This window comes from Lithobates pipiens, unplaced genomic scaffold, assembly GCF_037356315.1.
Source record: "Lithobates pipiens isolate NorthernLeopardFrog02 unplaced genomic scaffold, aLitPip1_a1.2 Scaffold_16, whole genome shotgun sequence".
NCBI lineage: Eukaryota > Metazoa > Chordata > Amphibia > Anura > Ranidae > Lithobates > Lithobates pipiens.
The window spans coordinates 13,177,215-13,190,865 of record NW_027507748.1 but is presented as its reverse complement, the minus strand read 5'-3'; positions in this window follow the sequence as shown (position 1 = coordinate 13,190,865).

Genomic DNA, 13,651 nt, shown 5'->3' with positions numbered 1-13,651 from the left:
TGAAGTCGCTCCGACTTCAGAAAAGGTTCCTGTACTACTTCTATCCGACTTGTAGGCGACCGGTACCCATTGATTTCAATGGAGATCGCCTCCAAGTCGGATCTCCGTCTATACGGAGGCGACTTTGACAGAATTATTAGCTCTGAAGGGGGAACTCCACGGCAAATTTCTGAAAAAAATTTGGCGTGGGTTCCCCCTCCGAGAGCATACCAGGCCCTTAGGTCTGGTATGGATTCCAAGGGGAACCCCCTACGCCGAAAAAACGGCGTGGGGGTCCCCCCCAGATCCACACCAGACCCTTATCCGAGCACGCTACCCGGCCGGCCAGGAAAGGGGGTGGGGACGAGCGGGCGCCCCCCCCCTCCTCAGCCGTACCAGGCCGCGTGCCCTCAACATGGGGGGGTGCCTTGGGGGAGGGGGGGGCGTGCGGCCCCCCCACCCCAAAGCACCTTGTCCCCATGTCGATGAGGACAAGGGCCTCTTCCCGACAACCCTGGCCGTTGGTTGTCGGGGTCTGCGGGCGGGGGGCTTATCGGAATCCGGGAGCCCCCTTTAATAAGGGGGCCCCCGGATACCGGCCCCCCACCCTATGTGAATGAGTATGGGGTACAATGTACCCCTACCCATTCACCTGTGGAAAAAAAGTACAAAAAAAAAACACAACACAGGGAAAAAATATTTTATTGCACAGCTCCGGGGGTCTTCCGTCTTCGGGGGTCTTCTCGCCGGACTCCTCCGCTATCTTCTTGTAGCTCTTTTGCTAGCGGAGGAGTCCGGCTTTCTTCCTCCCCGCCGCCGGCCTCTTCTCCCGACTTCGGGGGTCTTGTCCCCCTCTTCGGTTCTTCTGCCGGGCCACCGCGCCTTCTTATAGCTCTTTTACAGGCGGTGGCCCGGTCTTCTGTCGCCGCCGCCGCCTTCCGTTCTTCTTCTTCTTCTTCTTCTTCTTCTCCAGGAGATGTTGACACGACGCTCTCTCCGGCCACAATGCCAGGGACGCGCTCCGCTGCCACTTATATAGGGACAATGGGGCGGTGTCACATGGGTTGAGGTCACATGGGTTGGTCACATGGGTTGATGTCACATGGTAAGGGGGCGGGGTCACCATGTGACATCAACCCATGTGACCAACCCATGTGACATCAACCCATGTGACACCGCCCCATTGTCCCTATATAAGTGGCAGCGGAGCGCGTCCCTGGCATTGTGGCCGGAGAGATCGTCGTGTCAACATCTCCTGGAGAAGAAGAAGAAGAAGAAGAACGGAAGGCGGCGGCGGCGGCGACAGAAGACCAGGCCACCGCCTGTAAAAGAGCTATAAGAAGGCGCGGTGGCCCGGCAGAAGAACCGAAGAGGGGGACAAGACCCCCGAAGTCGGGAGAAGAGGCCGGCGGCGGGGAGGAAGAAAGCCGGACTCCTCCGCTAGCAAAAGAGCTACAAGAAGATAGCGGAGGAGTCCGGCGAGAAGACCCCCGAAGACGGAAGACCCCCGGAGCTGTGCAATAAAATATTTTTTCCCTGTGTTGTGTTTTTTTTTTGTACTTTTTTTCCACAGGTGAATGGGTAGGGGTACATTGTACCCCATACTCATTCACATAGGGTGGGGGGCCGGTATCCGGGGGCCCCCTTATTAAAGGGGGCTCCCGGATTCCGATAAGCCCCCCGCCCGCAGACCCCGACAACCAACGGCCAGGGTTGTCGGGAAGAGGCCCTTGTCCTCATCGACATGGGGACAAGGTGCTTTGGGGTGGGGGGGCCGCACGCCCCCCCTCCCCCAAGGCACCCCCCCATGTTGAGGGCACGCGGCCTGGTACGGCTGAGGGGGGGGGGCCGCCCGCTCGTCCCCACCCCCTTTCCTGGCCGGCCGGGTAGCGTGCTCGGATAAGGGTCTGGTGTGGATCTGGGGGGGACCCCCACGCCGTTTTTTCGGCGTAGGGGGTTCCCCTTGGAATCCATACCAGACCTAAGGGCCTGGTATGCTCTCGGAGGGGGAACCCACGCCAAATTTTTTTCAGAAATTTGCCGTGGAGTTCCCCCTTGAGCTCATTCTCTGCTTGGCCTCGGCAAAAGTCGCCTGGCCTGGGGCGACTTGTAAGTCGTCCCAAGTTGGGCTTGAAGTCATCACAAGTCGTTTTGAAGTCGTCCCAAGTCGCGCTGTGATCTTAACTCAAGTCGTGTCCAAGTTGCCTGACTCAAGTCGCCTACAAGTCGTGTTGCCCCTGTGTGAATGGGCTCTTACCTGCTCTGTATGGAGTGGCCCCGATCTTCCTCTACTCGGCCCCCCCGTTGACTCTCCTGGCTCTTCCTCTTCTCTGTGTATCCAAAGCCGCTTTGGTTTTATTTCAACCACTTCCTGCAAACCGCCGTCGCCGTCGTACGTCAGTACTTTGACGTAGAATACCGGGGTTATGGCAGCAAATCGCTGCCATAACCCTGGTATTTTCTTCAGCGGTGGGCGGTCCTCTTTCGGATAAATGTGGTCTCCATGACGGGTTCGCCACGAGATCACTTTTATCGGTGGTGGGAGAGGTGCCTCCGCCGCGCTCCAGTTGTCTCCCCCGCTTACAGGGGTCGCCAGTAGCGGCGAGGACGATCCGATCCGATCCTATCCCCTCAGTAGCATGGAGCTGAGTGAGGGAAAGATGTCCGCCCGCTCGGCCTCATACCATTGGATGACGGAAGCGACGTCAAGGATCACTTCCACCCATTGGTCCTAAAGGGTAAATTATTATTATTATTTTTTTAATACATTTTTTATATTGCATTTTAGTGTAAATATGAGATCTGAGGTATTTTTGACCTCACATTAAAGAGGTTTTTTTTTTTTTTTTTTTTTTTTTTAAAGGACAGTGTGAAAATAAAAAGTAAAATAAATACGAAAAAAAATAAAGAAAAAACTTAAAGGCCCCCACTCGACTCAACGCCATTGGATGATGGAAGCAACGTCAAACGTCACTTTCACCCAATAGTCTTAAAGGGGATTTTTTTTTTTTTTCAATAACAAAAAAATTACTTTTTCTTCAATTTTTTTTTATTTATTGCATTTGAGTGTAAATGTGAGATCTGGGGTATTTTTGACCCCAGATCTCATATTCAAGAGGTCCTGTCATGCTTTTTTCTATTAGAAGTTACCCAAATACTTTTTTTTTTTTATTTTTTTTTATTTTTTAAAGGACAGTGAAATGTGAAAATAAAATAAGAAAAAATAAATAAAAATGTAAAAGCTCCCCGTCCCGCCGAGATTGCGCTTGCAGAAGCGAACGAAGAGGTAAGCCGCGCCCGCATATGAAAACGGTGTTCAACTCACGCATGTGAGGTATCGCCGCGATCGGTAGAGCGAGAGCAATAATTGTAGGCCTAGAACTTCTCTCTTTCTCAAAAGTGGTAACCTGTAGAAAATTTTAAACGTCGCCTATGGAGATTTTTAAGGGTCAAAGTTTGCCGCCATTCCACGAGCGGGGCGCAATTTTGAAGTGTGACATGTTGGGTATCAATTTACTCGGCGTAACATTATCTTTCACAATTTAAACAAAAATTGTGCTATTTTTTATATTTAAAAAGTGTTTTTTTCCCCCCAAAAAACGGCGTGACAAAGTATTGCAACGACCGCCATTTTAATTCTCTAGGGTGTCTGAAAAAATATAAAATTTGGGGGTTCTAAGTAATTTTCTAGTAAAAAACAAAAAACAGATTTTAACTTGTAAACCAACAAGTTTGTAAAATAGGCCCGGTCCTTTAAGTGATTAAGTAATCCAGCCATGTTTAATTTTTTATTTTTTATTTTTGGCTGTGATCCTGATTTTTTATTTTTTTTTTCCCTCACTTCCTGTCCCAGAGACGATGGTTTTACCTGACAGGAAGTGAGGGGAAAGCTGACAACAGAGACACAGAAATAAAAAATGAATATGCATGGAATTGAGATTGAAGTGCTAGCCCAGATGCCAATTAATTCCTATATAAGATTAGATAGAAAACTTTTTTAAAAAGAACCGACACATTTCAGGGGCCGGAACACTCTCCCGCTTCCTCAGGGCTAGATAAATCCAGGATATAGTTCTACATTGGACTTGTAAAATGCAATCGATGCATAAAATGCAAATTCCATGTTAATCAAGAATTAGAAAATTGCTGGTAAGTAACTATGATCGGAGACGGGGGCAGGATGTGGGGGGTACATGTGAGGGCCCTGGGCACAGTGGTCAGATGTCCCCCCCAAACCCACAGGAACGCTATTGAATCAGGACTGTGCAGGGCTTGCCCACCCATCCCCCATAACTGCTGACATTTTACACCCCTGGCCCTAGACTGGAAAAATTACAAACTTTTGCCCTTGGGACATTAAATGAGTTGCGGCACGCCGAATGATGAAAATATAATATGCAGGTTTATTGGTACATACATTGTCAATGAGTGGACAGGTACCGTATTGTCAAACAGATTTGTGGCGTTGTACCGTACCCTTCATAGCCAGGGTACGGTATTCCATAGAACAATCCATAGCAGGTATAAGAATGCATCCTAGTATCCCGACGCGTTTCGTCAACAACCCTTTACTTCTTCAGAAGTTGATGCAAACACAATATCTATGAAATAAAACGGTTTAACCACTTCCCGCCGCAAGGCCATCGGATGACGTCCTAGACTTTGAGTGGGGATATCTGAATTATGGGTGCAGCTGCATCATTCAGATATCTTTATTTTTTTTTTCATCCGTCAATTCCCTGCACCGTAAGAGCGATCATTCTTAGAGGTGGCAGGACGGACAGATGGTCCCCGGGAGTCTCTATGATCTTCGGAGGCCCGGGCACGACATTATGACGTCACACCCGAGCCTGGCAGTTGTAAATACTGCCGTGTACTCGGCTGGAAAGGCCGAGATGTTTTTATTTCTTTTTCAAAGATTTTATTCTCTTTTTTTTTTTTTTCAAATAAAGAATGTACAAATAATTAAATTCATTGAATAGTACAGCAAGGGTACAATATCCAATAGTTTATACAAATATATTGCAAACACTGAATAAACGTTTTCAAAATTTGCAAGTAAAACAATATACTGGAACATGGAAATCTAAGCCCTTGTACACACGGTCGGACATTCCGATGGAAAATGTCCAATCGGACCGTGTTGTCGGATAATCCGACGGTGTGTGGTCTCCATCGGACTGTTTCGGTCGGAATATCCGACGGACAAAGTTTTAGAGCTGGGCTATAAAATTTTCCGACAACATGATCCGATCGGACTTTGTCCGATCATTTGTAGAGAATTCCGATCGGACAAAGTGCCACGCATGCTCAGATCAAATTCCTAGACCAAAGCTATTGGCTACTAGCCTGAACGTAGTCCCGTCGTAACGAAATAACGTCATCACGCTCTGAACGATCGGATGTGCCCCTGTCCCCGCGTGCTCGCATACATAAGTCACGCCAACATATGTAAACGGCGTTCACATCGGCTCGATCGTTGGAGCGTTTGCAATAATTCTAGCCCAAGACCTCCTTTGTAACTCTAAACATGTAACCTGTAAACATTTTTAAAGGGATGCCTAATGGGGATTTTTAAGTACCGAAGTTTTGGTGTCATTCCACGAGCGTGCGCAATTTTAAAGCGTGACGTGTTGGGTATCTATTTACTCGCCGTAACATCATTACAAAAATAAATTAGGCTAACTTTTTATTTTTTTATTTTTTATTTTTTTATTCGTGAAACAGTTTTTTTTTTGTTTTTTCAAAAAAAAAAATGTTTGAAAAAGTGCTGCACAAATACCATGTGACATAAAAAGTTGCAACGACCGCCATTTTATTACCTGGGGTCTCTGCAAAAACAAAAAACAAAAAAAAGCATAAAATGTTTGTGGGTTCTGAGTAGTTTTCTAGCAAAAAAAATGATGATTTAGATGACTGCAATAGGCCCGGTTTGGAAGGGGGTTAAGGCATGCAATAAAGATTTATAGATGATGTTCTACTAGTACAAAACACTAAAGGGCCACTCAGGGGGCCCATACTTACAAATTTGTTGAAGGAGAAATCGCAGGCTCGTATTCCACTGTCTGCCGCTAGGAATGTCTATGATCCCTAGACTGCGCCTGTCCCAGCAGCAGAAAATGGGGGGGTTCAAAAAACCTTACAAAGTCCCGTTTTGGCAGCCAATGGCATTGCTAGTTCTGGACATCCAGGGCATCTGAGGGGTGGACCCCTCTCCCGCCGCCGATTAAAAGTGATCTCGGGGGGTGAACCTGCCGCAGCGACCACTTTTACCTGAAAGCACACCGCCCACCGTTTTTTTTAATAAATACCGGGGTTATGGCCGCTGTCTGCTGCCAAAAAAACAAAACGGTATTCAGCGTCAGACTACCGACCGAGTAAAGATGACGGACGGTCCGGAGGTGGTTAAATCTACAATAAAAAAACAAAATGTAATGATTTGCAAATCTCATAAACCCGGATTTTATTCACAATGGTAATTAGAAAACATATCAAATGTTTAAACTGAGAAAATAGACACATTTATTTTATTTTTTTGGGGGGGGGGGGGGTGGGGGGTAATTTTGCAATTGATGGCAGCAACACGTCTCAAAAAAGTGTGGACAGGGCAACAAAAATCTACTAAGAAAGAAGAGCTGGAGGAACATTTTTGCAACTAATGAGGTTAATCGGCAACAGGTCATGATTTGGGTATAAAAAGAGCATCTTAGAGAGTCAGAGCGTCTCCGAAGTCAGGATGGGCGGAGGATCTGTCAAAAGCTGCATCTAAAAATGTATCCAACAAGTTCGGAATAATGTTCCTCAACGTAAAATCAAAGACTTTTACCACTTCAATACCGGGCGCTTTTACTCCCCCACCCCCGCTCAGGCCAATTTTTTTACTTTAAGACCCCTTTCACACTGGGGCGTTTTTCAGGCACTTTAGCGTTAAAAAAAAGCGCCTGTAAAGCGCTTGAAAGAAGCCTCATCTGCAGTCCCAATGTGAAAGCCCCGAGTGCTTTAAGAGCCCTTTCACAATGTCAGCGCCCGAAAAATGCTCGTAAAGCGCCGCTTAAACTAGCAGCGCTTTACCAGCATTTTTCGAGCGTTATTGGGGCGCTTTTAACCCCTGCTAGTGGCCAAATAAAGGGTTAAAAGCGCCCACAAAACGCTGCTGCCAATAGCGTTTTTCAGGCGCTTCCCATTGATTTCAATGGGAAGGGGCGCGTTACGAGCGGTGTATTCACCGCTCCAAAAGCGCTGCAAAGAAGCTGCTTGCAGGACTTTTTTTGATGCTCTGCCAGCGCAGCACCTCGGTGTGAAAGCATTTGGGCTTTTACATTGGGATTGCAGTTGCAACTTCTTTCAGGCGTTTTTTTTTTAACGCTAAAGCGCCTGAAAAACGCCTCAGTTCGGTGTGAAAGCACTCGGGCTTTTACATTGGGATTGCAGTTGCGGCTTCTTTCGGGCGCTTTTTTTAACGCTAAAACGCCTGAAAAACGCCCCCAGTGTGAAAGGGGTCTTAGCGCTTTGTTGTCGCACTTTGACAATTGCGCGGTCATGCAACACTGTACCCAAATGTTATTTATTTTTATTTTTTTACACAAATAGAGTTTTATCATCACTGCTTTTTATTTTATTTTATTTTTTTATTTTTTTGCTAAATAAAATTAAAAAAAGACAGAAAATGTTGACGTTTTTTCCTTGTTTCTGGTTGAACATTTTGCAAACAAATAATCTTTCTTCATAAATTTAGGCCAAAATATATTCTCCTACTTTTCTTTGGTTGAAAGTGAACTCAAATCAGTTTCTTTTATTTAGTCTGTAGTGAAAGTTGTATAGAGTCCACAAACGATGATGTATGTACACTGGGGGGGGGGGGGGGCGGGGAATAACGATTTGATCCCCTGCAGATTTGGTAAGTTGGCCCACATACAAAGAAATGAACAGTCTATCGTTTTTATCATAGTTGTATTTTATATGATAGAGACAGAATATCAACCAAAAATCCAGAAAAAAAAAAAAACACAAAGGATACAAATGTTGTAAACTGAGTTGCAGTTCAGTGAGTAAAATTATTTTTTGATTCCCCTCACCAACCAACAATATTACCGGCTCCCCCAGACTGGCTCCAGTAGGTGCTCATGTGGTACACAGATTAGTCCTGTTAACCACTTCAGCCCCCCGGACCATTTTGCTGGTCAAAGACCAGACCACTTTTTGCGATTCGGCACTGCGTCGCTTTAACTGACAATTGCGCAGTCGTGCGACGTGGCTCCCAAACAAAATTGACGTCCTTTTTTTCCCACAAATAGAGCTTTCTTTTGGTGGTATTTGATCACCCCTGCGGTTTTTATTTTTTTGCACTATAAACAAAAATAGAGCGACAATTTTGAAAAAAACGCATTATTTTTTTACTTTTTGTTATAATAAATATCCCCCAAAAATATATAAAAAAAAACGTTTTTTTCCCTCAGTTTTAGGCCGATACGTATTCTTCTACATATTTTTGGTAAAAAAAAAAAACGCAAAAACCGATTATTTATTGGTTTGCACAAAAGTTATAGCATTTACAAAATAGGGGATAGTTTTATGGCATTTTTATTAATATTTTTTTTTTACTAGTATTGGCGGCGATCAGCGATTTTTATTGTGACATGGCGGCCACATCGGACAACTTTGACACATTTTTGGGACCATTGTCATTTATACAGCAATCACTGCTATATAAATGCAGTGATTCCTGTGTAAATGACACTGCCAGTTAAGGGGTTAACCAGTGGGTGGCAGTGTAGGGGTTAAGTGTTCCTAGGGGTGTGTTACTAACTGTGGGGGGGGGGGCTGGGCTTTCATTTAGTGAACACTGATCTCTGCTCCAATCGTTATGTGTATAAAAGACACCTGTCCAGAGAATCTCTTTCTTCCATTCATCCCATCATGGCCAAGGCCAAAGAGCTGTTAATGGACGTCAGGGACAAGACTGTAGACCTGCACAAGGCTGGAATGGGCTACAAGACCATCAGCAAGAAGCTTGGTGAGAAGGAGACAACTCTTGGAGCGATTATTCACAAATGGAAAAAATACAAAATAACCATCAAATCGCCCTCGGGTCTGGAGCTCCATGGGAGATTTCTCCTCATGGGGTGAGGATGGTCATGAGAAAAGTGAGGGATCAGCCCAGAACTACACGGGAAGAGCTTGTGAAGGATCTCAAGGCAGTTGGGTCCATAGTCACCAAACAAACCATTGGTGACACAATACGCCACCATGGATTGTAATCCAGCAGTGCCCGCAAGGTCCCCCTCCTCAGGAAGACACATGTACAGGTCCCCCTCCTCAGGAAGACACATGTACAGGTCCTCCTCCTCAGGAAGACATGTGTACAGGTCCCCCTCCTCATGAAGACATGTGTACAGGTCCCCCTCCTCATGAAGACACATGTACGGGTCCCCCTCCTCAGGAAGACACATGCACATGTCCCCCGCCTCAGGAAGACACATGTACAGGTCCTCCTCCTCAGGAAGACACATGTACAGGTCCCCCTCCTCAGGAAGACACATGTACAGGTCCCCCTCCTCAGGAAGACACATGTACAGGTCCCCCTCCTCAGGAAGACACATGTACAGGTCCTCCTCCTCAGGAAGACACATGTACAGGTCCCCCTCCTCAGGAAGACACATGTACAGGTCCTCCTCAGGAAGACACATGTACAGGTCCTCCTCCTCAGGAAGACACATGTACAGGTCCCCCTCCTCAGGAAGACACATGTACAGGTCCTCCTCCTCAGGAAGACACATGTACAGGTCCCCCTCCTCAGGAAGACACATGTACAGGTCCTCCTCCTCAGGAAGACACATGTACAGGTCCCCCTCCTCAGGAAGACACATGTACAGGTCCCCCTCCTCAGGAAGACACATGTACAGGACCATCTGGAGTCTGCCAATGAACATCTAAAGGATTCAGAGAAGGATTGGGAGAATGTTATGTGGTCAGATGAGACCAAAATTGAGCTCTTTGGCATTAACTTGACACACTGCGTTTGGAGGAAGAAAAAAGCTGACTATGACCCTAAGAACACCATCCCTACAGCCAAGCATGGAGGTGGAAACGCGATGCTTTGGGGTTGTTTCTCTGCTTAAGGTACAGGCCGACTTTGCCTCATTGAGGGATCAATAGATGGGGCCCATGTATTGTAAAATCTTGGATGAGAACCTTCTTCCCTCAGCCAGAACACTGAAAATGGGTCGTGGATGGGTCTTCCAGCATGGCAATGACCCAAAATATACCGCTAAGGCAACAAAAGTGTCTCAAGAAGAAGCACATTAATGTGGTGTTGCCACCAAAAAATTAAAAGCTGCTTAAAATTCGTAAAAAAAATTAAAATAAATAATTGGCAAAAAAAATAAAATTTTTTTACTCACTTCTAAATACCTGTTGCTAGGGGGTCCCTCGTAATCTGCCTTCTTCATTGCCCGGGCTGGTGACATCACTTCCCCTCGCGCCGCACATTCACCACGTGTCCCAGGTGACTGTACGGCGTATCACGGCGCCCTGTGCCGCTCGCGCGTGCGCAGTGGGTGCCCGGCTGTGAAGCCACAGCCGGGTGCCCACAGTATGCGTGACAGCGCCGCGAGCGGAGCAGGGAACGAGGGGGGGGGGGCTTCGTTCCCCCGCATCGCTGGACCCTGGGGCAGGTAAGTGTCCGATTATTAAAAGCCAGCAGCTGCAGTATTTGTAGCTGCTGACTTTTAATTTTTTTTTTTTTTTAGGGGGCACCCCACTTTAAGGTCATGGAGTGGCCCAGCCAGTCTCCAGACCTTAATCCTATAGAAAATGTATGGAGGGACGAAAACTTCGAGTTGCCAAGAGACAGCCAAGGAACCTTAAGGATTTAGAGAAGATCTGTAAAGAAAAGTGGACCAAAATCCTTCCTGAGATTACGTCAGTACTTTTTCGTTTTTGTTTTTTTTTTTCTTACATCTGCGCAAGGGTTTCTCCACCAAGTACTAAGTCATGTTTTGCTTGGGGATCAAATACTTATTTTACTCACTGAACTGCAACTCCATTTATAACATTTGTATCCTGTGTTTTTTTTTTTTTTTTTCTGAAGTTTTTGGTTGATATTCTGTCTCTATTATTTAAAATACACCTACGATAAAAAAAATCATAGACCCTTCATTTCTTAGTAAGTGGGCAAACTTACGAAATCTGCAGGGGGTCAAATCATTATTTTCATGAACTAATGAAAATTGATCAATCCTGACGTACGATCTCATTTCTTGAGGCCCAAAAATGGCAGGACAGTACAAATACCCCCCCCCCCCCCCCCCCAAATAATCCCCTTTTTGGGAAGTAGACAATCCAAGGTATTTAGTAATAGGCATGGCAATTTTTTTGAAGTTGGAAGGCAAGAGGAGACTTGGCAAAGATATATATATAATAGATAGTAATGAAGATTCTTTTATTGACGTATAGATGTAGACATAAATGTATGTTTTATTGGATTTTGTATAATGGGTTTTGTAAGTATTTTTTTTATTTTTTTGCTTTCTGAAAAATAAAAAGAAATTTGAACACATTTTTTGAAGTTGTAATTTTTTTGTAATTTTTTTGGGAAAATTAAGAAATTTTTATTTTTACAAAAATAAATAAATAAATAATGGCATTTTTTTAAAAACATTTTTTGCATACTGTCACCAGTGTAGTATAGCATTGTCATATTACTGATGTGGCGGTGATCAAGGACACTGACTAGTGACAGTATGTAAAAAATGTTTTTAAAAAATTCCATTATTTATTTTTTGTAAAAAAAAATTTTTCTATTTTTTTTCCCCCAAACAGTGACCAGAGCAATATACAGTGCATAACTCTGTACTACTCTGGGGAGGTGATCAGGCTTTATTTTAATTAGGTGATCGTGGTTTATTTTTATTTATTTTTTATACACTGCTTGCTTATAACTGTGAATTTTACAATTATAAGCAAACTTTGTTTTCTGAATGAAAACTATTCATTCAGTGTTTACTATTGTGATTAGCTGTGATTGGCCCTGTCTATACCATGTGATCACTGTGACCAATCACAGAGCTCATCACAGCGGTACACAATGAAAGGCATGAATCAAAGCCTTTCATTGTGTACAACTGTCGTGATCTATAGTGATCTGTCATTGGGCGACAGATTGCGGCGGAGTGCGACCCGTGGCCTGATCCTGGGAGGATGTCATCCGATGTCCTCCCAGGATAAAATCGCTCCTTCCCGGCCAAAATATATCATCATCTACAGTGCATTAAGTCATGAAAAGATTCAGAGAATCTGAAGAAAACTCTGTGAATGGACAAGGCTGAAACGCAATATTGGATGGCGGTGATCTTCGGGCCCTCAGACGGCACTGCATTAAAAACGGGTGTGATTTCTGTGATGGGCATCACTGCATGGGCTCAGGAATACTTCCACAAATCACTGTCTGTGAACACAGTTCGCTGTGCGATCCTAAAACAAAAGGTAAAGCTCTATCATGCAAAGAAGAAGCCATATCTGTACATGATCCAGAAATGCCGCCATCTTCTCTGTGCCAAAGCTCATTTAAAATGATCTGTTGCAAAGTGGAAAATGGTCTGTTGCAAAAGGGAAAAGGGTCTGTTGCAAAGTGGAAAATGGTCTGTTGCAAAGGGGCAAATGGTCTATTGAAAAGGGGAAAATGGTCTGTTGCAAAATGGAAAATGGTCTGTTGCAAAGTGGAAAATGGTCTGTTGCAAAAGGAAAAATGGTCTGTTGCAAAGTGGAAAATGGTCTGTTGCAAAGGGGCAAATGGTCTGTTGCAAAGTGGAAAATGGTCTGTTGCAAAATGGAAAATGGTCTGTTGCAAAGGGGCAAATGGTCTGTTGCAAAGTGGAAAATGGTCTGTTGCAAAATGGAAAATGGTCTGTTGCAAAGGGGCAAGTGGTCTGTTGCAAAGGGGAAAATGGTCTGTTGCAAAGGGGAAAATGGTCTGTTGCAAAGGAGAAAATGGTCTGTTGCAAAGGGGAAAATGGTCTGTTGCAAAATGGAACACTGCGCTGTGGTCAGACAAATCGGAATTCGATTTTTTTTTGGGCAACCATGGGTGCTGCGTCCTCCGGACTAAAGAGGAGAGGGACCTTCCGGCTTGTTATCGATGTTCGGTTCAAGTATCTGCATCTCTGATGGAATTGGGCAGCTTGCACATCTGAAAAGGCACCATCAATGCAGCATATGCTCCCTGACAATGTTTTTCAGGGAAAGCCTTGCATATTTCAGCAGGTCATTGCTAAACCGCATACTGCATGGCTTCCTAGTAGAAGAGTCCTGGGGCTTCACTGGCCTGCCTGCAGTCCACACCTTTCACCAATTGAAAATATTTGGCTCGTCTTGAAACAAAAAATACAACGACGAAGATCCAGGACCGTTGAGCAGTTAGAATCCTATATCAGGCAAGAATGGGTCAACATTCTCCTCGGTTCCCAGAAGTTTACAAAGTGTTGTTTTAAGAAGAGGAAATGCTACACTGTACTAAACATGGCCCCGCCCCAACTTTTTTGAGGCATGTTGCTGCCATCAAAACTGCGTCGCCCCCCACCCCCCCCTACAATTGGTAAATTTTCTCAGTTTAAACATTTCCTATATTTTCTATTTCCTACTGTGAATAAAATATGTGATTATGAGATCTTTAAGT